The 24025-nt window shown below is 45.3% G+C and overlaps 1 protein-coding gene across 3 annotated transcripts in view; it reads right to left on the bottom strand.

Annotated features, from left to right (window-relative positions):
• Positions 1–3288, bottom strand: part of LAT (linker for activation of T cells) — a 428981-nt gene extending 425693 nt beyond the window's left edge. The window contains exon 1 of one of the 3 annotated variants that reach the window (XM_086932412.1): positions 3056–3288. The gene's annotated coding sequence lies outside the window, so the exon portion shown is untranslated. Of the gene's footprint in view, positions 1–1994; positions 2093–3055 lie in introns of those variants that run through there. The other 2 variants (XM_086932414.1, XM_086932413.1) reach the window with 2 other exon arrangements.
• Between the last annotated feature and the right edge of the window lie 20737 nt (positions 3289–24025).

Below are 24025 nucleotides of genomic sequence, written 5' to 3'. Positions count from 1 at the left end.
TCCACAGTAAATTCTGGTCAATTTTAAAAGTCATGGGGGTTTATGTTCAGATTATCTATTTTCTAATGTGTTTTTATAGTGATGCCAAGGCGTGTATCCGCTGTGGACTGAAGGGTGATTGTTCAGCTGCATTCCCAATTAGGAGCGGAGTCAGACAAGGCTGTGTCCAGGCTACGTTCCTTTTTAATCTCTATATTAATGGTTTGGGGAGGCTCTTCTTAAAGATAACAATGATTTTCCTCAAGTGGCCGGATGTCCAATAACAGCCCTCCTATACGCAGATGATGCGGTGCTGATGTCCCGCACACAAGTAGGTCTTAAGAGGGTGCTAGATAGTTTTTCCCATTTTATGAAAGATCTTGGTTTAAGAGTAAACTCCTTTAAGACCTTTATTATGCTATGCGGCCTTGGTGTCAAGAAATCCAAAGATATGTTTGTGGCAGGACAGAAGATTGGGGTAACCAAAATGTTCTCATATTTGAAAATCCTCTTTGCTCATAATGATACTTGGGCACAAACTGTTGCAGCGAAAACATTTGTACTCTTAAGAACAACATCTGCCCTTACTGGAAATTGGGAAGAAGACCACCTGAGGAGCTCATTAAAATTTACAAGGCAAAGTGTTTCTCATCAGTAGTGTATGGTGCAGGGGTTTGGGGTTTTTCCGATCTGCTGCCTATCCAACGCACAGAGAATTCTTTCTTAAGCTATCTGTTCCAAATAGTACTTCATCATGTGTATGTCATGTGGAGCTGGGAGTTCCCTTCATCTCTGATTTAATAAAGCTTGAGTCTGTGCTCTTATGGCACAGGCTCTGGACTAAAGAAGAGGCAAAATTAAACAGAGATATTTTATCAGATACTTTGAAACCGGAAGGGGCCCTAAAGAACCCATGGATATGATACATCCGCAACTTTTGAAAAGCTCTTGGCCGCATAGACTGTTTTAATAACCCTAGAACTATTCGAACAATAACAAGAAAGGAATTAAGAAAAGAGGGCCTTTTGTTGTTGGACACCATTAGAATGTCTTCCGAGATACTGAAACCCACTGTTCTGCATAAGCAGCTGATTTTAACTACTTTTAACCTTCAACCCTATTTAACTTTTGAGCCAAGAGTTTACAATAGGTTTTTATTAACTAGGTTTAGGTTGGGGGTATTCCATAGACTAGTCACTTTACCTACAATGAACGACTGGTCACAAAACCTTCAACTCCGCCCCTGTGATAATAACTCCAACCAATCTACAATTCATGTGGTTTTCTTTTGTAGATTCTATATCCATGCAAGGTAAATTTATTTAGTACCAGTTTTAAAATTGAACGGGCTCCGTCAATATCGACCTGTTCTTCTTGCACTACAACATCTAGATAACGAGCACAGTGTTTTTAGGATTGTAATTTTTCTGTAGGAAGCTTTGAGTCAAAGGAAAAGTATGCTTATTTAATTGATTCTAATCGGACGAAGGTGTCAATTTAATTCTGTTTTAACCTTGCAATGTATTATAGATTATGTGTATATTTGGAGGATATTTTTAACTTATGAACTGTGTGATATGTTTTTGTGCTTCTATGATTGTCTGATGTAGCAATTGAATAAAGCTTTCTTTGACTTTGACTGTGACTACAACACTAACTTCTCACCAAAGTCACATGAGGGCCACTTTTCACAACAAATGACAACAGGAGTGAGGGGAAAAAATGACTACAACACCAAAATAGGACCATAAAACAACATTGCACCGTAACAATGTCCAGTACCGCTTGAGAACAGAGCCAACATATGAAGTAAGAAAATCCACGCGGAGCAAGTGAAGTAGGAAAATAACTGATGAAGGAATTTCAAGGAGCGATGGAAGGGATGCCTTTGTCTATCTTGCACAGTCACATATAGTTGCCATACACCAACAGTTATCTGCATAACCCCAGAGCCACACAGTTGCCCATTTGTAGAACATGCGGAATAGACACAAGGCAGATGTTTGTCCACTCACCTGAAACTCAGATGTTGAGAAGTACAGCCCCCACAAAGCTCTCTACTCAGGCTGGGCTGCACCACTGCCCCAGTCAACGTCCTGCTGGTGGCTGGGCTTCTCTTCCTAGGCCTCAGACGTAAGATGATGGCAGTAATGTGACACAGAAGTGGCCGCAATGCTACTCTAGAAGCCGTACGTGTCACTGCATCATATGACCACGACTGTGCCCCTGATGCTGCTGCTTCGGCCGTTTCTGTGGCTGTGGCGTGCAAGTAACTGCTACTCCGGCCCTTGCACAGCACTCTGGAATTGGATAGGGTGACCAGGCGTCCCCGTTTTGCCAGGACGGTCCCCGTTTTTAACCAGCTGTCCCAGTAAATTTCAGGAAATTTAGCTCACGTCCCGGTTTTTAAAGAGGGTCGACTGAAAACGGTGGGAGGTGTTTTTTTATGTTTTACAAAGCAGGGAAAGTTAGCAGTTGTTTCAAGTAAGCAATTTAAATAACAGGCAAGCTACGGGGTTAAAAATGACATTTTATGTATGTTCTTACTGCCTGTTCTGTAATTTTCTGCTGAGGAGCGCTGTCATCACTTGAAGTAAAATTGTAGTCCTTCTTCTGTTTTTCTGAAAGGTCCGGTTTTTGGCTCTAAAATTCTGGTCACCCTAGAATTGGATGCAGTTCTGTACTCGGCGTGTCCCTATGTGGTAGCTGCACTGCTGCTTTGAAGACGCCTCTGTACCCTTTCACACGTCACACGCTCAGCTCAAATGAGTTACCACACCACTATCCCATGGGCTTGTTCTACTCGCTCTCGCGTATACCGTGGCCTCACCCCTGCTCCCGCACGCGCACCTCAGGACGGCTGTATCACTGCACTTGATCCCTCGCCTCAGAAGTGGCTAAACCACTATTCTGGAGTTTGCAACTTAAGGCCGGCTGCACTTTGACCCTGGGCATATCTTTTGGAGAGGATATATTAAAGCTCCAGAGTCTACTCCTAGAAGTGGACGTACTACTGTCTTTGACAACTCCACACTCTGCTGCCCTCCTTCAGCGCCACAGTCCCCCCCGGCCTCACCTTGTAGAGCGCTGCTCCATTGTCTCCCAGCCCTGTTTCCGCGTGGCTGCCTTGCTGTCCTCCGTCCCACTCCTAAAAGTGCCTCCGCTGCTGTACACTGATCATTTATCAGAAGAAGCTGCGCCAATGATGCGGGCCCTGCTCGAGGAGCTAGGAGCACCGAGGCTGTATCCGTGCCCTCACCTCGGAGGTGGCTGCGCAGCTGTTTACTGGCATGTGCTCCAGTGGTTTTCAGTGCGACTCCTTGTCTCTACTGCAAGCCCGGAAGGAAGCTGTGGTGAGCTGAGCGGCTCAGACAGGAAGCAGAAATTGTGAACCTCGGGAGCATTTCTGTTGACTGTGTATGCACACCTGTTCATGGACGAGTGCACTCGAAAAACAGTCAAATCTGGCAATCCAGTATGCACTTACAAGAACACAAGAAAACATGCGTGTGGAACACTCACGCACTCTTCATTCACATCTTGCTGTACAAACTCTCCGTTAATGACGGACCAGGACTTCTTCCATTTGCGCGGAGGCGTTTTATGGTAGATTGGTTGGGCCATCTGGTGTGAAACAGCTGACGGAAGTCCAAGGCCCCAATAGGATGGCCTAGTTTTTGGCAAGACCTACGTTGTCTGCAGTGGTAAAACTGCTTTGTCTGACAGGACATTTTTCAAAAGAAATGGAAAGCTTCCGCGGAAGCCGTGGCATCAGGCCAAATGATGGTGCCCCCCTGTAGCATGTGATGAGGAGCCCCTGGGTCTTTAAGATGTCACAGCTATTCATTGACCTTGGGCGGAACGGTTGCCTTAACGGGGTTGGGAGCCCCGTGGAGGGTTGCACCCCACCTCATTCGCTCCCTCCCCATCAAAACATGGGAAAAAAACCAAGCTTAGTCTTGCTAGGAATGTCAAGGGGTCACCAATCATGCGAGAGAAAGAAAAATAGAGCAACCAGTGATGCCAACATCAGTAAAGCTAGGGCAAGAAAGTACAAACTTGTCCTCACAACATTATTCTGATACAGTGATGCATACTCGTTATATTTCTTATCCAGGTGAAGAATACAGTTTCCTCTACGGCATTAGGTGCAGGAGAATAAAGTCCTACAAGCAACAAAATTAATACTGCAACTGTAATTAACAAGGTAATCCTATGTATCTTCGTCTACGGTAATACTAGTTAGTTTCCGTGACTTCCCTAAAGTCTGAGCAGTAGGTGGAGAATAACAGCAGCAGAGTCCTCTCTGTCAGGCTCCAACGTGTGCAAAACACAAAACCAAAGTTCGTAATGTGCAACAGCGTCATGTACAAAGCTTCCTGACACTTCCCTAAGCCTACTCCACGCTCTTCTCAAAGCTTGAAGCAAGGCGGGCCTGTTGCTCGCTGTTTTCCTGCGCAACTGACCCAGCGAGAGCATAAGCGCAGGGCGCCACATCTTTACCCCAAAAAACTTACCCCGCAGCAGCTACTTGGGCCGTCATCCACCATGGTGGGACTACAAGTCCCAGGGTGCAACGTGAGGAATACCAGCCCCACTCCCACTGCCACAGGTGAGGGGGGAGAGTTCTGATTGCTCTACAAAGTGCAGCCTTCCACTCCGTGGCAGGCGCCGGAAGTGAAGGGTGCTTGTTGCTCGCTGTTTTCCTGCACAACTGACCCTGGCGGGAGCATAACCCCACGGCGCTACATCTTTATTTATTTATTTATTTATTTATTTATTTATTTATTTATTTATTTATTCATAAAGTTTACCCTAAAAAACTTACCCCATAGCAGCTGCTGGGGCCGTCATCCACCCTGGTGGGACTACAAGTCCCAGGGTTCAACACGAGGATAACCTCACCCTCCGCGACGTAGGACGCACCCAGGCTAAGTTCGGGCCCTGTCATAGCCAGGAAGAGGCAGGGTAGGGCCACCTCTCTTGACTTTGCTGATAAGGATCGTCTTGGGTAAGACAGTGCCGACTTTTTTACAATTCTTTGGCTTAATGGTGTTTTTTGACGTGCATTACATGGTATCTGTGGTCCGCTGATCGCCCAAAAGAAAATAAGAGCAAGCTCAACCAAACACGGACCCCAAGATCGCCACCTGTGCACACGGGAAGAGTTTTGCATACTACTCCCTGTATAAAACTGGACTGGGCTGATTGACTCTTGCACATTAGACCAACTTCGTTTTGACTTCTGCATCATTAAAGTCTGCAGTTACTCGTTCTTTTTCACCCTTTTCTCCTAATTGGCAAATGTTATTCCGCTTGCTCCAATATTTCTGTGAGTGACTGCTTTGTACAATGAGTGGGGTGGACCTGGTAAAAGGGATAACAACTACAATGGGGAAACGTACCTGTGTTGTAAAATAGTCCTACCAAAAAACTGCCACCGTTCCTAGGTTACCGCCGACCTCGATTGACAGAATGCTCCAAAGAGGGATGGGGGCGGTAACAACATAAATTCAACTTACCGAGAGACACCTCTCTTTAACTCCTGATCTTTGCCCCTTGATGCCAAACCAGACCCCATCCAAAACCCCCACTTCGCCCCTAACACCCCAAACAGAAACACTGCAGCTTTGCCCGCAACAAGAAGTAGTCCCTGAAATAAAAAATCGCGAGGAGAGCGCCACCAATACCTTACGCAAGACCGGCAAGCGCAAGCAAGCAGGAAGGCCACAAAGAGTAAGAAAGCCAAAGGAGGGTCTACAGCCAGCTCGATTATCTCAAATGCAGTATCAATTCAATTTATAATCTTTATTCGGTTCTTAAAAAGACACCATAAAAGCACATACACAAAATACACACACAAACATTGTTTAAAAAAGGTGATTTCCTTTTTAAAAAAGTTAAAAAAAATTTAGCACCATAATTCATTAAGCTAGGGGAGCAGAAGTTAATTATCCAAGGGGTCAGGTAATGTTAGAGTCAAGATTCTCTGGTGTTCCTCAGCCGTAGTGCCATCCAGATAAAGTTTATAGTACAGAAAAGGGTATGAGCATCTTTCGCTTCCTGTAGGAACTTCAGGGCCAATTTTGCTTGTTTAAACTTTAAGTCTTTCAAAATCCCCACCAGGAACTTACGTCTTGGTACAGTATAAAACGGGCACAATAAAACAAAGTGATGGGTATCCTGCAGAGGCCTGTGGTCGCAGCCGCAAGTACCCTTCTCTGCCACTGTAAGAGTGAACCCAGCCGGAACCGCAAAAAGATGGTGGAGCATGTTCAGCCTAAACCGGGTCATGACATAGCGGTCCTGAGCATTGTACATGACCCTCAAATAAGGTTCCATTCCTTGCTTCGCTGTGAGTTCACTGTAAGATACGATAGTGGATTTGTGACTTTCTTTCTCAGCCCAATGTCTGAAGCCGTACAGGAAAAAGTTTTTTCACCAGAGCTTTGCTCTCGATGGTTAGTGAGTCTGGGGATGTAAAGAAGTTTGTGCAATCAATCTCTGCTAGTGAGTTCTTAACATACTTCAGCCAGGGTATGGCGTGACCTTTATCTCGTTTGAGGCAATCCAGTATAATTTGTCTTGTTAAGGCCGCCTCAGGGTTGGTCCATACTTTGACCCATGCCAGGAGAGGTTTAATCTTAATCCGGTCTTCTATGAAGGGTTCTCCCACTTCTTCATGGATTATGTAGGCCGGTACGCTTTGGGGCACTTTCAGAATTCTTCTCAAGAATTTATTTTCTTCAGTCTGTATTTGCTGTGCTTTGTTATCCATGAAGCCCCACACTTCTGCCCCATAGGATACCTTCGCACAGCAAATTGACCTGTACAGGTTCAGTATTTGCTCTGGTGACCATCTTCCTAGTCTTTGACCATACCCCATGATGGCTCCTACTGATGCTGCCAGTTTCATTGAATGTTTCTCTACCAGGGGTTTAAAGTTAAGATGGTTGTCAAACAATACCCCCAGGTATGAAAAGGTCTTAACCTGGTCTATCTTGTGTGACCCAATGTGATAGGTAAAGTTCCCTTTTGTCGGTTGCCCTGATGACATAATATAGGATTTTTCCAAGTTTGTTGATAGGTCCAATTTGTCCATGAACCTGACAAAGCTGTCGATCAGCTTTTGTAATCCTAAAGGGGTTCTCGCAAGCAATACCGCGTCATCGGCGTATAGTAATACGGGCACTGCACGATGACCAATTTGAGGTAAGTCCACCTTTAGCTTGAGGAGATCTTTTTCCAGCGAATTGATATATATGGAAAAAAGGAAGGGCGCGAGGATACATCCCTGCCTTACCCCACTGGTGCAAGCAAAGGGATCGGTCTTTTTTCCCTCTTGTGTGTACCTCACGCTTGCGGTTGTATTCCAGTGGAGGTTTTGCAGGGTGTCGACTAACGGTTGGTCCACCCCCAAATCCAACAGCATGGACCAAAGCTTTCTTCTGTTTACGCGGTCGAAAGCCGCTGAAAGGTCCATAAACCCCATGTAAATGGACCCCTTCCCAGCGATGGTATATTTAGCTGTCAGAAGATATAAGTTCAGGCATTGGTCGGTGGTTGATCTACCCTCCCTGAAGCCATATTGGATTTCCGAGATGACCTGGTGCTCCTCGGCCCAATCTTGTAACCGCTGAAGAATGACTCGCCCCAGTACTTTTGCGGTCACATCAATAAGTGAAATGGGTCGGTAGCATTGAGGGTCGTCGCGATTCCCTTTTTTGTAAATAGGGACTATGGTCGCTGTTGACCAGGAACGAGGCAGTCCTGCCACCACTGCCTCGTTCAAGACCCTGGTGAGCAGCGGGGCCCACAGCTCGGGTTTACTTAGGAATAAGTCAGGTGGAATTCCATCCGGGCCGGGTGCTTTATTTTTACTAAGCCCTGTGATTCCCATTTCGACTTCTTTCAGGGAGAAGTCCATTTTAGCCGGCTGAAAGCTCCTTGGTACATCCCCCTGGGTTGAATGGCTTGAGTGGTTAAATAGACTCTGAAAGTGGTTCTGCCATTGTTCCGGCAAGATAATGTTCGTTATTTTTGGTGCCCCTTGATCCTGGAAACATGGGGAGTTAATAACTTTCCAGAAACTTGCAGAGTCTTTCCTTTCAGCGGTGTCCCTTAGGTCCTCCCAGGCTTGACTTTGTAAGCTTAGTTTACGCTTCTTCAGTGCTTTTTTGTATTCAGCCCTATTCTGTGCGATCATGTTCTTATCCCTTGGTTTTGCATGGAGGCTGACTTTCAGTTTTTTAAGCGCCTTGGTACAGATCGGGTCAAACCAACGTGGATTTGAGGGCACTTTATTAGCCCCAGTAGACTTTAAAAGATTGTTTACGTGAGATGCAATTTCTTCAAACGCCCTGACCACCAGAGCTTCATCCACGCTTGGGTCAAGGCATATGTTTATTGCTTCTGAGCCCTCTGCTATCAGTCTTTTGTAGAATCTATCCCCATCAATCCTGGCCCATTTAATTCTTCTTCCTTGGTCCACTGCTTTTTCTATGGTGTCAGATCTTTTTGGACCCAGATTAAAATCGAAGCCTTCTGTTGTGATAATAACCGGATTATGGTCACTAAAGATGCTTGTGTCTATTATAGTTTTACTGATATTCCTTTTTAGTAAAGGGGAGACTAAAATAAAGTCAATGTAGGAGTGGCAACCTCTTCCTTTGTATGTTGGGGTTAATTCTCCTTTTTCACCCAGCGCAACAAGATCTAGTGTTTGAGTCAGGTTATGCCTTTTCGTAAGTCTCTCCAAGTCCCATCCCTCTTTTGAGTGAGTAAAATGTGGGCCTTTCATTATTGTGCATCTCGACCAGTCTTTGTTGAAAGGTTTAAGTTTATCACAAAGGTGGCAATTAAAATCCCCCGTAAGTATTAAACTTTGGCGGTTTGGTGTCTTATTTGAGGAATGCAAATTTTCTGGGCAGGCATCAAGCTCGTTTATGGCTGTTCCCTTTTCTATCATGCCAGAAGCGTTGTACCAGTTGACTAGAAAAAAGTTTAGTCTTGTGGAGTCAAACCTTAGTACTTGGAGGTTATGTGAAACCCAGTTGATGTTTGACCACGTGCCCTGGATGTCTAGGTTGACATATATTACAAGTCCCCCCACTAGCTCTCCCCGAAGATGCCTTTTTTGCCGGAACAGAGAAGCTTTTATAGCCCTCAAGGCTATAGTCGTTTAGTTCGGTGACCCATGTTTCTTGCAGGCATATGATTTGGAATTTATTTATATAGCTGAGCCATTCTTGGGATTCAAATTTGGCCGCTAATCCTGCTATATTCCAGGATACGACTATAAGTTTTCATAATTGTTTTCCTTTAAAGTTCCTGTTGGGTCTCTTGATGGGAGCACTGCCTGTTTTTCCACTTTATATGGTGTGTCAGGGCTGGGTTGTGAGCTACAAAGGCTAGCTGATCTGCTCGGTATGATAGTTGACCTGTGTTTTGGGGATTTTAACGGGTCGCCTTTTCCCCTACTTCTATTATTGCTACCTCCTTTGCTGGGCGCAGGTTCTAATCTATTTCCCGCCCCCGTGCTCCTTCCTATTAAGAGTTGACTTATCTCCTTCAGCCTTATGTGGTTGGGGGTTGTACTTCCCGTCCCTGTCAGTCAACCTCTTCAAGTACGCTAAACCTGTTCCAGTGTGCATGCTGCATTAGGAAAGGGTCGTAGTTTGGGGTCACATGATATGGCCTTTGCCACTGGGGTAGTCTGTTTTGGGGGTCCATTTGGGGCATTCTGATCATCGGTGGTCTCTTGCTCTGCAGGGGTCTATGAGGTGCAAATGGGTAAAAGTAGGATAAGTGTACTGGGTGGATTTGTGAGTGGGTATAGCTAGGGGGGGATTGCAAATAAAATTAACTGCTGCAATGTCTCTGAAGTTTACCGTGATTATGTCCCCTGCTATAGTCTTTGCGCCATTGCCAATCCACTCCCCCCTTCGTACTGAGAGAATCTCCCCGTGAATGTTGGGGGGTAGTGGTCTGTGTATTTGTAGCCACTGTGCGCATTTGTTTTTTAACTCTACTTGTGTTTCCCTTTTGCCCTCTCTTAAAGGTGGGACTCCTGTTAAGACAACTACAAAGGGTAAGGCTTCAGGCGGGAGGTTAATCGTCCTGAAGCGAGTTGCTGATTTATTTTCTTTGGTTGCAGTTGGGGTCGGATTAGTCTTAGAGGACGCTTTGGGAGTTTGGGCATTATTTCCTTGAGATGTTTGAGGGGGTCCAAGAAGTGGTTTGTTAATTTCAGTAATTGTTTGTTTATTGATTTTGCCCGTGTTCGGCGGGGTAACAACCTTTTGTGTATCTTTAGTGCTTTTTTGTATGACTCTGGTGGAGATGTTTGCTACCTTGTCAGATACTAGGCTGGCCTTATCTTTGGGTGTTCTTTTAGGTATGGCCTCGTTTTGTTTTGTTAGGGCACCCTCTTGGGCTGGATGGCCTTTGAGGCCCACGCCCTTGTTGTTTACAAGTGATGTTAGTCTATCAATCTTGGCTATTAGAGGTTTTAGCAACACGGTGATGGAATGTTCAAGGTCCGTTTTAAGGTCCGCCACCATGTTGGTAATCCAACAGGGTATTCCTGGCGTGGATGGATTTATGGGCGTCACCAGATTGTGATTTCTAGTTTTGGTTGGGCCTTTTTTACCTCCGCATTTGGAGCCATCCTTGGGCAAAGTTTTTCCCGTGGTGTTTAGTTTCCTATTGTTTTTGTTTGTTTGTGGGTCCGTTCGCTCCCTGCTAATTTCGGCGGGTGCCTGGGCACATGGGAGATCGGCGAAAGAAGAGGGGGTAATGGCTAGGCTGGTGTCCGGGTCATCTGCAGAGTCTAGGGAAACTGCGGATAAATTGATAAGAGCTTCCTGGGTGTCTTGGACGATAGTCACGGGTGGTAGAGACAGCCTTCTCTCCGTGTTTGCGATGGCATTGGATACCGCCCCTATAGTTTGTTTAAGCATCTTATCGATTGCAGTTAAAGTTGGTAATGGTGGAGGAGGGTCCACTTTGGATTTTGTGCTAGATCTTAATGTGGGCATCTTGGACTTCTTGACAGTCTTCCTCATAGTCTAGTAATAAAGGGGGTACGACGGCGGAAGATGGATTTGACTGAGATGAATATGTCACGATTGGATACCTGATATGCGCAGTGCCTTAGAAGACCTTAGAGGGGTGGCCCAGCCCAGCCTCCTGGGGCCTCTGAGGGCCCGCCCTTTGCCCGGGCTTAGCCCCGGGCGTCCCGCTCGCGTCCCGCGACGCTGAGGGCTTGCTGGTTATGTAGCCCCTCTTGGCGCATGTTCCGCGTCAGGGAACGCCCCGCCGCAAAGGCTGCCAGGATCTGGAGTCCCGGAGCGGCGGCACGACTGATGGAAGCGGTGTCCTGGAAACCTGGCATTGGTCCGCTGTCTGTGCGCTCTTCTCAGCGCTTCGCTCCTCTACTCTCCACCGGTAAGGTTCTGGTGATGTGCAGTTCCCCCCGCTCCACCGAGGGCTTGCTGGTTATGTAGCCCCTCCCGGCGCGTGTTCCGCGTCAGGGAACGCGCCGCCGCAAAGGCTGCCGGGATCTGGAGTCCCGGAGCGGCGGCGCGACTGATGGAAGCGGTGTCCTGGAAACCTGGCGTTGGTCCGCTGTCTGTGCGCTCTTCTCAGCGCTTCGCTCCTCTACTCTCCACCGGTAAGGTTCTGGTGATGTGCAGTAAGAGACTGCACTGCCAGCACACAAACCGATCTAGTTTTCCCTTTTTGGGTTCAGAACATGGTTGTAGACTAACTGGCCCAAATTAAAATTCTCATAAAAGAAGGAATTGCACCACTAGCTGAGCGCCTATATAATCTGGAGACATTGGGGAACAGCAGGGCAGCAAACATGGATAATGATTCTGTTCAGTCTGTGGTGAGGGGGATTAAATTTAGCTGCCAGGCAGCGATGACAAGTAAGACATCTGTGTACAGTGAAGGGATTCTTAGAAATCAGGACTCTACTAATCCATGTGGGGCCAGCCGATCAAACAACCAAGCCAGCAAGGGAGTCCAATGAGTCAAGCCGCCACCATCTAGACCAGATCAACAGCAGGTGCAAACCCATACCGGTTGTCTATTAGCTATGAACCCCAAGGCCGATACCAAGAGTAACAGCCTAGCCAACACTCTCCAGGGCGGAAATAAACATTTTATCACCCCAACAGGGTCTAGTGAGCCCCGTGAATGGCGTGGAGGAGCAGAGACCATAGTGGGCAGCTCAGAAGTAACGATTCAAACAACGTATAACTCAATATTTGGTCGTGTTGACTGGAGTACCAGTGCCTAAAAATGGCCAGCGCGAAACCTACTTGGAACTTAGGAATAAAAGCCTGTTCTGGCTGGCAAGGCACAGGCAGCTACCCTATGATAGAGCGGGAGAAAGTATTATGGTCCGCAGAGCGGGTTGGGTTGGTATCAGCCCCAAGCTGAACCAGGGAGACTGTGTAGTCATACATTTTAGAAATCCCCAGACTGTACGCTGGTTACTGTCACAAGAGTTGAGATCTCAGGAGCCACATACTGAGATACAATCAGTACCATTAGACTATTTTTATCCACATGCTCACGAACCCGACAGGGCTATTACCTCCATAGACCACTCTAGACGCCCATCGAATTTTGATAACAACATCCACTGGTATCTCCCTCCGAGACCCCTACTGTTTACTGTACCAGTATGGAACAGATTTGAGGGCCTTGAAGAACTGGATTGACAAATAGTGGGCAAGGGTAAAGTCTGCCGAGGGACAACCAAAGGGCATTTCTGTGAGGCCCAGGTGCCTAGCGCAGACCAACTAGTTAAGCATAATAGTCTTGGGGTAAGGGCAGACATGCGGGGTAAGGAGATTCTAAAGCAGTGGGGAGTCGGTGACCGTGCAATATTATTGGAAAGGTCCCCGGATCCACTATTATTCCCAGTGTCCAATTCGTTAAAATGCACCAAGATGGGGACAAAACTACCTACTGGGACCCTGGGTAACGCTTCTGAGGATGCATTAGGAAGCACAGAAATAAAAGGAAGTCATGCATGCAATGATGCCAAGGCCTCACAGAACTTAGGGAGGAAGCTAAAAGTCTTATCATGGAACGTTGCAGGCCTGTAAAAAACAAATTATCTTGTTCAGATTGGGGACTATTTGTGGACCAATTTGATATCTGTTTTTTTCAGGAGTCCTGGGCACACCAAGATTCATGAATACAAAGAATGTCGTGTTGTTCCTAAGGAAAGATAGAGGTATAGTTACAGTCTGCAGTGCAAGCGGATTAGAACAGGGTAGCCTATTGGTCACCCTGGGAATCCATTTTGTTGGATTTAATGCCCTCCCACACCCTTTCAGGTGTCATGCTTCATCATTTGGGCCTGCTCCTCGTTGGGTCGGCGGTGCAATCCCCAATGGGCAACACCTCATAGAGGGGCTCTTTGGCGGAGATCTTTTTCCAACTGCCGTATTGATGAAGTGCGGGTATGGGGCCAGGATTCAGGGTAGACGTGACCATGTGAGTTAAAATAAAGCTAGTGGTACCAAGGACACTTTGTTCGGGAGGTCCACTGCTTTAGTTAAAAAAAAGTCTCCTAGAGGAGAGTAGTGGAAAATGATGTTTCCCACTCTCATTTGGAATAAGTTAGAGTCCGGTCAACATGTTTCTCGCTGCTCTAAAATTTGTTGAGCGATTCTTCAGGACCAGGGGGACTAATTAGCATGTATCTAGGGGTGTATGTAACTGTCTACACTGTTACCACATGGTATGGTGTGTATAAGCTCGTTTGGCTACCATCCTAGTGGGTGAAGGGAAGAACAATATTATATTACCCTTCTTTGGGTTGTGATTGTTAATACCTGTTGGAGGAAAACGAAGAGGCATATCACAAGCAAATAATAACACGTTGCATTAAAGACTGTAATACCTGTATGTTCCGCATGCTGTTTGTGACGCATGCGTGTCATAACATTATTGCACAAGTGTGTCAAGCACTCTCAACAGTGGGGATTCAGTGAGATTGGCAAGTACTCTCAATAGTGCGGATTCAATGGGAGTGACATGTGAAGGTAAAAGCCTTTAGTTAAAAAAGAAGAAAATACCCAATTGGTATTTGTTGCACGCAGTTATTCACAACTCACCTAAAGTTAAAAACAATCAGACAACGACAGTGTCCAGCGGGTAAAGCTTCAGGGAGATCTTCCACCACAATGCTGTATAGAGGAAAACATCTAAGTAGTGTATACCGGGATGTTCGGGGACTGTATGCTATATAATATTGATGTAGAGTATAAATATATGCATAGTCTACCTTGCAGTGACTATCTGATCTTTGTACTATGCTAGGACCCAACATAAAGTAAGGGATCAAGGTTATGGAGCACACTCAATAAGTGTTAGGGTTAAGAGTGTAATTATTTTCTTGCACTTGAAGTATCTGAGGCTGTGCATGGGTAGTGCCATAGAACCCAGTGCGTATAAACTAGGGGCCAGATGGGGAGCCCTGTGTGTGTTCAGATGTAAAGGCGTCAAGTGACACACTCGGCGTGTACTACATTATAAAGTTCTTGTGTTAATTAAAAAAAGGGAGGTTTTGTGTAAAGTTTCAAAAGCGGCATAAAGACACCCTTCGATATTCGCGCCCACTGCTACTTGTTACCTCGCCGTTTTAAAAGTAAAGGTAGGCGCCGGTAGGACACTGTTTAAGTAGCGTCTGCGCTCGTATAAATCCACCGCTAGCCGTTTTTTATATACTTCGTGCCAAGTGCTATGTTGGCGGAAGCATGAGACGGCGGACGAGTTTTAGTGTTGCGTGTACATTAAGGCGCCGGCAGGACACTGTTTAAGTAGCGTCTGCGCTCGTATAAATCCACCGTTAGCCGTTTTTTATATACTTCATGCCAAGTGCTATATGTTGGAAGCATGAGACGGCGGACGAGTTTAAGTGTGGCGTGTAGAGAAAGAATGGAGGCAGCACCAAGCGTGAAGTAAAACAGGACCACGTTGTATCAAAAAATATATTTTCTTTTATTTTTTCATTTTTAGGACAGCCAACGCGTTTCGCTCCCCAACCATGGGAGCTTTGTCAGGGCAAAGATGTTGGTAAATCTTGATGCGACGCAATAACGTAGACAAGAAAGCTGGCCAATAAAGGAGTAAGGATGCCAATATCAAGATTCCGATATCAGGATAAAGATGTAGACACACGTCACGGGCCTTTAGGTGGATAGCATCAGTAACCAAGGAGGTAATATTTCAATTGTATAACAGTATTGTCGACTTTATGAAGAGCGATGAGCATGTGTGCAGGCCTTGGTAAGCTGCTACCACAAGTGCTCCAAGCTTCGTTTCTCAACAGTGGCCCATGACGGATTTGGTCGAACGTGTGGCGTGTACATTAAAGCAATGCGGCGTGTGTATTGGGACGTCGCAGAGCGTTACTATCTTGTGTGTGTCGCAGATATATATTGATTATAAGCCACTTACTTGGTGTATGCCTGAGCTGCACTAATCGCACCTACCCATCGCCGCTGGAACCGGGTGGAGGCCGTGGGCGGGGTTGGTTCTGTTTTTAAAGTGGGTCGTCTGTAAAGCCCGATTGGTTAACCATAATGGCAGCCATCTTGTAATGGTTAGTAGTAACTAACTGTATGTATCCAACCTCTTATTTTGGAATAGTAAGGCAATGTATAAGATTTAATCGGGGGTAGTATCGCGTTGGAAGTAAACTCAGTTTAACTTTATCAGAGCCAAATCTAGGGTTGGTATCAAAGTTAATATTTCCTGGTCAATTTGGGCGCATTAATTGTTTTATTTATAGCATTCATATTTGGCTAATTTGCAGCTACAGATGGATGAATCGTGTTGTCTATTTGTTTTAATTATAGTCGGTGCCATACCGATCTCGGATTCTACTCATTACTTCATCTTGCAGTAAACTCTGCTTCAGCCATATTGTAATGGTGCCAGGCTGTTTATAATGGCAGTCCTGCTCTCAGGGTGTCTTGCTTTATGAAGGTTGGGGTTTTATTAGGTTGTGCCTCGTGGTTAATGGCACAATAGGACAGTCAGGGTTGGTGGAATTATACTTAGATTACTGGTATAGGAGTCTTTTATCCCAGATCTAGGGATAAGGTGTTGTTTTGAACAGTAGTTGTGGTTCAGTAGTACATATATGACAATAACTCTGGGTTTTATGGGTTCAGTAATCATCTCAGAGACTTGCCCAGGGTATATATTCGTTCAGACCCCTGCTGTTGGAGGATAATCTATGAATCCAACGCTGTTCTTTGTAGAACAATCCTTCCTTGGATGTCTGTTGATTTGCTTCAAGGACAAGCCATTGGAGAGAGTCTGGAGTGTGTTGCATTTCTAAGAAATGCCTACACATCTTGGTGTTACTTTTTTTGCACCTGAAATTGCTTCGGTGTTCAGATATCCTAGTCTTTACATTGCGTGTCGTCATACCTATATAGAATAGGTTGCACGGACATATGATCAAGTAAATGCAATTTGAACTGTTGCAATTCGTGTGACCTCTCATTTCCCACCTGAATGTGTCAGATAAGGTGATGGATTTGTGTTTTTTAGTGAAAGGGCATGCTGTGCAGCTACCACAAGGGTAGTGTCCAGTGACTGGTGGCAAGTTCCCTAATGTTACTTGTCGATTGGGTTCGTTTTTTGTCTTGGGTCTGGTGTGAATTAGGATATCTTTCATGTTCCTTGACCTTTTGAAGGCAAACCTAGGTTGGTCTATGTTGAGGGTGCCTGTATTGAGAATGGGCCAGTGGCGTTTCACAATTTTCCTTATTTGGTTAGATACTGGTGTGAAGGTCGTCACGCAAGTCATAGGTTGGGTGGTTGTGCAGTCTCTCTCTCTTGGTTCAATAAGGCCCTCTCTGTTGTTGTTCTGTGCTCTTTTCAGGCTTCTTTTAATATCTCTAGTGGGATATCCTCTTTCCCTCGGGTTCCTTGAGAGGATAGCAGATTCAGTTTTGTAGTTGGCCATGGTGCTACAGTTACGCCGTATCCTGAGGAATTGCCCATATGGTAAGTTAGATCGTAGGGCTTTCGGGTGGTGGCTTTGGAAGTGTAGTAAACTGTTGCGGTCAGTATTTTTCTTGTGCAAGGTAGTGCTGAGGGATCTCCCTTCCAGACATATCTTGAGGTCAAGGAATGCTATGTGATTACTTGAGGCAGTCATGGTGAAGGACAAATATGGATTTAGACCATTTATCCATTCGAAAAACTCTTTGTATGAGTCTTCGTTGCCTGACCAAAAAATCAGGATGTCGTCTATAAAACGCTTCCATAACTTTGTTTTCATGAAAAAAAAAACCACACCAAGATTCAAACATGGTGGGGTTCGTATCAGTTAACTTCCCAGCCACCTCAGGAGGAAGGGGCAGACCTTCTGGGGGCCTCTGCATTTGGGTGGGCTCCCATCTTGGCTGTACGGCCAAACGGTTGGATTCTTTTTCGAATTACATCCATTGTGTAGTGCTTAGCTTATCAAACAACTTGGTACTGGCTCTCACTAATGTCTATTCCCGCTCTGGTAGTGTGACCAAGGAATCACCAACTTTTGATCACCTGACTTCTTTTATCCCCACAGTTCCCCCTAATGCTTGGGTAAAAGTGGGGGTAGATTTTAATTGTCAATTTGAGCCACTTCCCAATATGACCAACTCAACTCTTAATGAGGAGGCTGCATACTGGTGCATTCCTGAACGACAAATTCCACCAATTAAGGCCTGGTCTCCACTGGCAATCCAGATAAATGCATTTACGTTGACCCATTCTATGAGAGCATGCAATGGCCGGACAGCCTCAGATACACCAGGGAACTCCACTTTTAATAGAACCGGCCAAGCCTCCCTTCTTGATTACATCCTAGTGGAGACATAGCATTGGCACAGAGTTGTTGATTTTGCAGTTTATTCTAACCATGACAGCGATCATAACGCTTTATCCCTTGTATTGGACTTACCAGACCTGGGAACTGCTCCAACCACTAGCTCCACCGCAAATAGTGGACTAACATTGGCTAACAACAGGAAACGAATAAAATGGGAGGCAATACATCAGTCACCAGCGAAGCTGTTGCTTTATATGCAGCCGTAGTCCCGGTCTTAACAAAATTAAGGAACTGGTCTCAGGGACACCCCCTACTGACTTATTCAAAGAAATCGCAGCATTGCACGCAGGGGTGACATTTAAATTAGCGGATGTGTTCCACCCAGAGATGCATATGAAGAGGAACAAAGTAGTCATCCACTCCTGGTTTAATCACCGCTGCCGCAAGGCCAAACAGGATCTAGTGGTGGCTATAAAAGCTAACAATAAACCACTGATCAGGCTAAAGAGGTTGTTGTATAAAGAGATCACACGTCTAGCAATAGAGGAGTGGGAACTGAATAGATAGAATGATTTAAAAACTGCACTAAGCTCTAAAGACTCGAAGAGGTTCTGGTCAATAGTCAGCATGGGCAGTAGTGAGGGAAAACTAGCAGTAGAACCTAATATAGCTGTGGAGTTTTGTGGGAAGCACACTTTCAGGCTCTGTACACCACCAAGGAAACTCTGGGCTCCTACTTCCCCTCAGCATCATCGCTGTACAGGGATAACTGTGAAGAAGCTTCGCAGTTTACTCTGTCAGAGGTGCTAAAAACAATAAACAAACTCCCATCCCGCAAAGCTCCTGGATTTGACAAGCTGCCGGGAGATCTCTTCCGGCACGAGGCAAAAATTTGGGGACCTTATTTACAGACCCTATTCAATGCCATCCTGAAGGGTATGCCAATCTCCGAAACCTGGGCAGGAGCAGAAATAGTCCCAATTTTCAAAAAATGTTCCCCTCTCCTACCAGCCAATTACAGACCGATTAGTCTGACTGATGTGGCACAAAAGCTATTCGCTTGACCGCCTACAAGGTTGGATGGATGACCATGCGATCCTAAGCCCATATCAGGCTGGTTTCAGGAAGAACACTTCCCCCATTGACCAAATTTATAGATTACATCTAATTCTGTGGAAAACGGTGAGAATGGAGGGTGGAAGCCTTTATGTAATTTTTGTGGATCTAAAGTCGACCTTCGACTTAGTGCCAAGAAGAAAACTGTGGAAGGTACTGATAGAAATGAGAATTCCCCCTTATCTCCTGACCATACTTGTTAAGTAACATGATGCATGTTTTGCCCAGGTAAGATGTGGGTAAGGAGGAGAAATGACAGCATGGTTTCCAGTTGACAGAGGTGTGAGGCAGAGTTGTGTGCTTGCACCGACCCTGTTTTGCCTCTTTGTCAACGCATTACTGGCCCAACTTACTGAGGTGAGTAAAAACGATGCACCCAAATTGGCAGGCACCAAGATCCCCACAATCATGTTTACCAATGACACCCTCTTAATGTCCAAATCCCCAATGGGCATACAAAGGATTTTGGTCTGTTTTGCCATCTTTTCTAATAAACGGGGATTGGAGATAAATACTCAAAAAACAAAGTTCATGGTTTTTAACCCACCTAAATCACTTTGTCTCAACCCCAATTTAGATGGCATTAGATTGGACAGGGTGACGGTATTTGAATATTTAGGGGTCACCCTGACAGAAAACATAGAGTGGGTCCCACAATTTGCCAAATCCAAACTCAAGTTAGCGCAGACATCTAGAGCAATCATTAAATTATTAAGAAACTCTTCCAAACCTGCTGGCCCAGTAGCAGAGATTTACAAGATGCAAGCCAGCTGTGCAACATTATACGGGGCCGAATTATGGGGGCATTGCTGCTGTCAAGGTCTGACTAAAGTAGAAAATAGCTTTATGAGGCAAATTTGGGGTCTCCCCTCTAGCACTCCTCTTACACCACTTCGGTTGGACTTAGGGATCAGACCAATTGGGGAGGAAATAGGACTGAAACCCCTCACGTTCTGTCGCAGATTATGGGTGATACCTGAGCTGATTGTCTACAGAACGGAACTGAAGGAGATATTGAGTATTCCTGGTGTGGCAAAAATCCCCTGGTTTATTCACGTAAAAAAAGAATGTACTAGGCTGGGCAAACCAAACCTGTGGAGTAACCCAGAGGAAGCTTGTGCTTCAATTTCCCGTTCTGAACTAGTGAATGCCTACCGAATGAGCAAGCTAGCACAGGTGCAAGGGAACCCGTCCACAGGACAATTGACAGCTAAATTCCTATCCTTTAAGGAGGAATATTTAATTGAGCCTTTTTTTAGATGATATCTATCCACCCCTGGCAAGAAAACTATATGTTCAGTCCAGATTGGGTACCCTCCCACAAACGCGCCTTTTCCTGTAAATAGACGGGCATGGTCCGGAGGGAGTGCCCAGCCTGTAGCTGGGAGGAAGAGTCAGAGCTCCATGTCATCTTTTTTTGCCCAGCTTAAAAATCAGCAAGGAAGTCTTTGCTCATTCCTCTGTGTAGGAATTTAGGGTTTGCACACTGTGCAGAGGCATTCATAGTTTTAAAATACGACACTTGTAGACCCATTGTATTTGCTGTATCGCGATTTTTGACATCCATGTGGCACAGGCGCTGGAAGTTTGTAGACAAGACCAAACAGCAATAAAATCAACTTTGTCCTCATAAACCGCAGGATCCTTAACCCCTTCGATGCTGATGCTGAGCTCGTCATGGTGCCACTAAAATGGCAATTTCCAGCACAGGGGGGGGGGGGGGGGGGGGGGAACGCCTAGCAGCCAAGTGGTTAAAGAATACTAATTCTTCTATAGTTTTAATTTCTTAAAAACCATTTAAGCCTGCATGCTTTTAGAAGTATAAGTCACTGTCTGGTTTTATTCTAGTCATAACGTGATCTAAGGAACTGACACTGTATGGCTATCTCATATTTTTAGACAAATATATACTATCTGGAACATCACTGTTAATATTCATGGGTTTCTACCAGGGTTTTGTTCTATTAAGCCAGTGCATCTGTCTTTGTAATTATTTAACCTATATGATCTCAGGAATTATTGTATATAGGTGATGTGCCACCGTAAACTTGTTTTTGTTGTTCGAACTATGGAGGTGCTGTAACTAGATCCATGTAAACAAGTATGGTAATTACTGTATAATTTTAAATTGTCATGAATTTCAATGTACTGTTTTTTCTATACATGCTTTTATGGTCGCTTGACCGAAATAAAGTTTTTATGATGCTGATGAAAACTGCTTTGTCTGACCAGGACATTTTTCAAAGGAAATGGAAAGCTTCAACGGAAGCCGTGGCATCATGCAAAATGATGGTGCCCCCTGTAGAATGTTTGACGAGGAGCCCCTGAGTCTCTATGATGTCACAGGTATTCATTGACCTTGGGCTGAACAGGGTTGCGTTAATGGGTTTGGGAGACCCGTGGAGGGTTGCACCCCTCCTTATTACCTCCCTCCCCAACAAAACATTGAAAGAAAAACCAAGGTTGGTCTTGCTAGGAATGTCAAGGAGCAACCAGTGATGCCAATATCAGTAAACTAGGGCAAGAAAGTACAAACTTGTCCTCACAAATTTATTCTGATACAGTGATGTATACTCTTTATATTTCTTATCCACATAAAGAATACAGTCTCCTCTACGGCATTAGATGCAGGGGAATAAAGTCCTACAACAATAAAATTAATACTGCAACTATAATTAACAAGGTAATCCCTAGTATGCATCTACGTCTACAGTAATGTTGGCTAGTTTCCTTGACTTCCCTAAAGTCAGACCAGTAGGTGGAGAGTAACAGCAGCAGAGTCTTCTCCGTCAGTCTCCACCTATGCAAAACACAAAACCAAAGTTTGTAATGTGCAACAGCATTATGTACAAAGCTTCCTGAGACTTCCCTAACCTACTCCACGCTCTTCTCAAAGCAACCCTCTTCTTTCACTCAGGATAGGTAGTCTTCTTATCCCTTTCAAGCAACCTATAAAAGTCTCCTATCCCAAGCGGTTAGTTCCAAACTCTTCTGGTAACAAACTTTCTATCGGAAATGATCTCCATAAGAGAACGAGACATATCATGTACTTCCTTGGAAAACTCACTTGGATCCAACATAGGAAAATTGAACACATCCAAGACAACAATGTACCACATGGCCAGCTCTTGTTGGAATAGGAAGGTAAAATAGTAAATATAATTGATACTGATAGTCGGGTAACAGCAGATGAACCTCTACTATTGCCCCAGAATTCTCCAAATTCTCTCGTTCTGTCATTTACAACCAAGTAAGTCCATTCGGCAGAAAAATGTCTCAGAAAAAGGTCCCTCAATCTCTTCGTTCTCCTCAAAACAGGACTGCCACCTTACCCATCACTCAGCTCAGATTCTTCAGATGTTTCAGGAATAGCTGGAAGGCCACATTCCGCTGGCAAACTGAGTCTCCCTCTTTCTTGCTTTCTGGGCCAACACTCCCTCGCTCCAACTCGCAGTTGTATAACACTAGGGGCATATTTACAGGAACGTAACACTGCTGTAGTGCCAATTTTTTGACGTTAAAGCAGCTTTTTATAATCTAATTGCGGTTAGCAGCACTTTTCCAGCGTAAACGTTAATTTTCTGGATTGCCACTTCTGTTAGCGATACTTAATGAAAATGAGATGTAAGGTAGGCGTTCCTGTGAAAAAACTGCGGCCAACCCCACTTTGTGATCTTTACACTGACAATCCTACACGTCACTAACCCCCCAAAACTGCTGTTAAATCCAGTTAGCAGCAGTCTTTTTAAGTGAAAAAATAGCTGGTCTTAAAAATCGTGCTAATACATCTGTATATAAAGAAGACAATCCCAGGCTCAGATTGGGAATCTTAATGACTCTGTGGAGCTACTACTCTTGCAACTTGGAGCCCCAAGAAGACCACCACTGTAGGAGAGTAGGATCTGCTTCTTATAGTTACCCCCACTTTTTGCTGATGTTTCACTTTTTTTCGACTTTAGTCTTGCTGGGACCCTGCCATCCAGGGCCCCAGCCTAGCTTCTTCTTCTCTAAAATGATTGCATGTACTTTAGGTACACCACAGATTGGATTCTGGGGTACCCTTATAAGTCCATGGTATATGGTATACTATATACCCAGGGCATAGGTTCCCCAGAGGCCTCTCGGGGACTGCAACATGTATAAAGCCACCCCTGAGAGACCATTCAAAATAGCACAACAGGTCTGTTACAGCAGCCTGTGTAAGGTTGCGTATGCACCCCTTACTTAGATATAGGTTCCCTATATCTACCTTATATCACTGCACATATAAACCTATCAGTCACCCCTATGGCAGGCCTTATCAATCCTGAAGACAGGCTGCTGGGATTTGTGTGAGAGGGTACCCATGCATGAGCAGGGCCCCTCTGCAGCCTTCGGAATCTATTCTCTGAGGTTGTTTTGTGATGCAGCCAACCATATACTCTTAAGTGCATTATAACCTAGCTGTAAAGGCTATCTTTGAGATGGCTGCAAGGAAACATGTCATGTTTGGTGTCAAACACCCTGGAATGATACTTCTCCGACAGTTCGGGCGGGGGAGGTATGATTCCACCCTCCTAGAGGGAGAAATATGACTACACCCGTACACCCGGTACCAGCTTCACAGAACCCTGGCATCACAAAAGGGTTGCTGCCAGCCACAGACACGCATCTGCGCTCCTGCTGCTGGACGAAATTCCAGAAGGTGTGGCTGGACAATAGGTTTCCTGTCACAGGGAGGCGTGACCACCTCCCAGACAGGCTTTAGTGTATTGGGGCTGGGTGGATGCACCCCAAGAGTGCTTTGATGTCTGCACTGGGGGCACATTTGGTATCCCTGTGCGTAGTCCAGCTCAAACCAGTTGCAGGGGCACACCGCCCCTGCTCTGGAGTAAAACTGGACAAAGGGCATGGGTGTAGCCACCCCTCTGTCCTGACCGTCCCATCAGTGGGTTCCCAGAGTTTGTCCCACCCTTCCTAGGGTGTAAAGTAGGAACCCCTGACTACAGGACTTTAGATTTACCTGGACGAAACTCTGCTACAGAATCCCAGAACTTTAACTATCTACACTTCTTTGGATGACTGAAGAATCTC

The sequence above is a fragment of the Lissotriton vulgaris genome, chromosome 7, assembly GCF_964263255.1.
Source record: "Lissotriton vulgaris chromosome 7, aLisVul1.2, whole genome shotgun sequence".
In the NCBI taxonomy this organism is placed as follows: Eukaryota; Metazoa; Chordata; class Amphibia; order Caudata; family Salamandridae; genus Lissotriton; species Lissotriton vulgaris.
The sequence above is the reverse complement of the archived record's forward strand: the minus strand, read 5'-3'. Positions and strand labels throughout refer to the sequence as shown.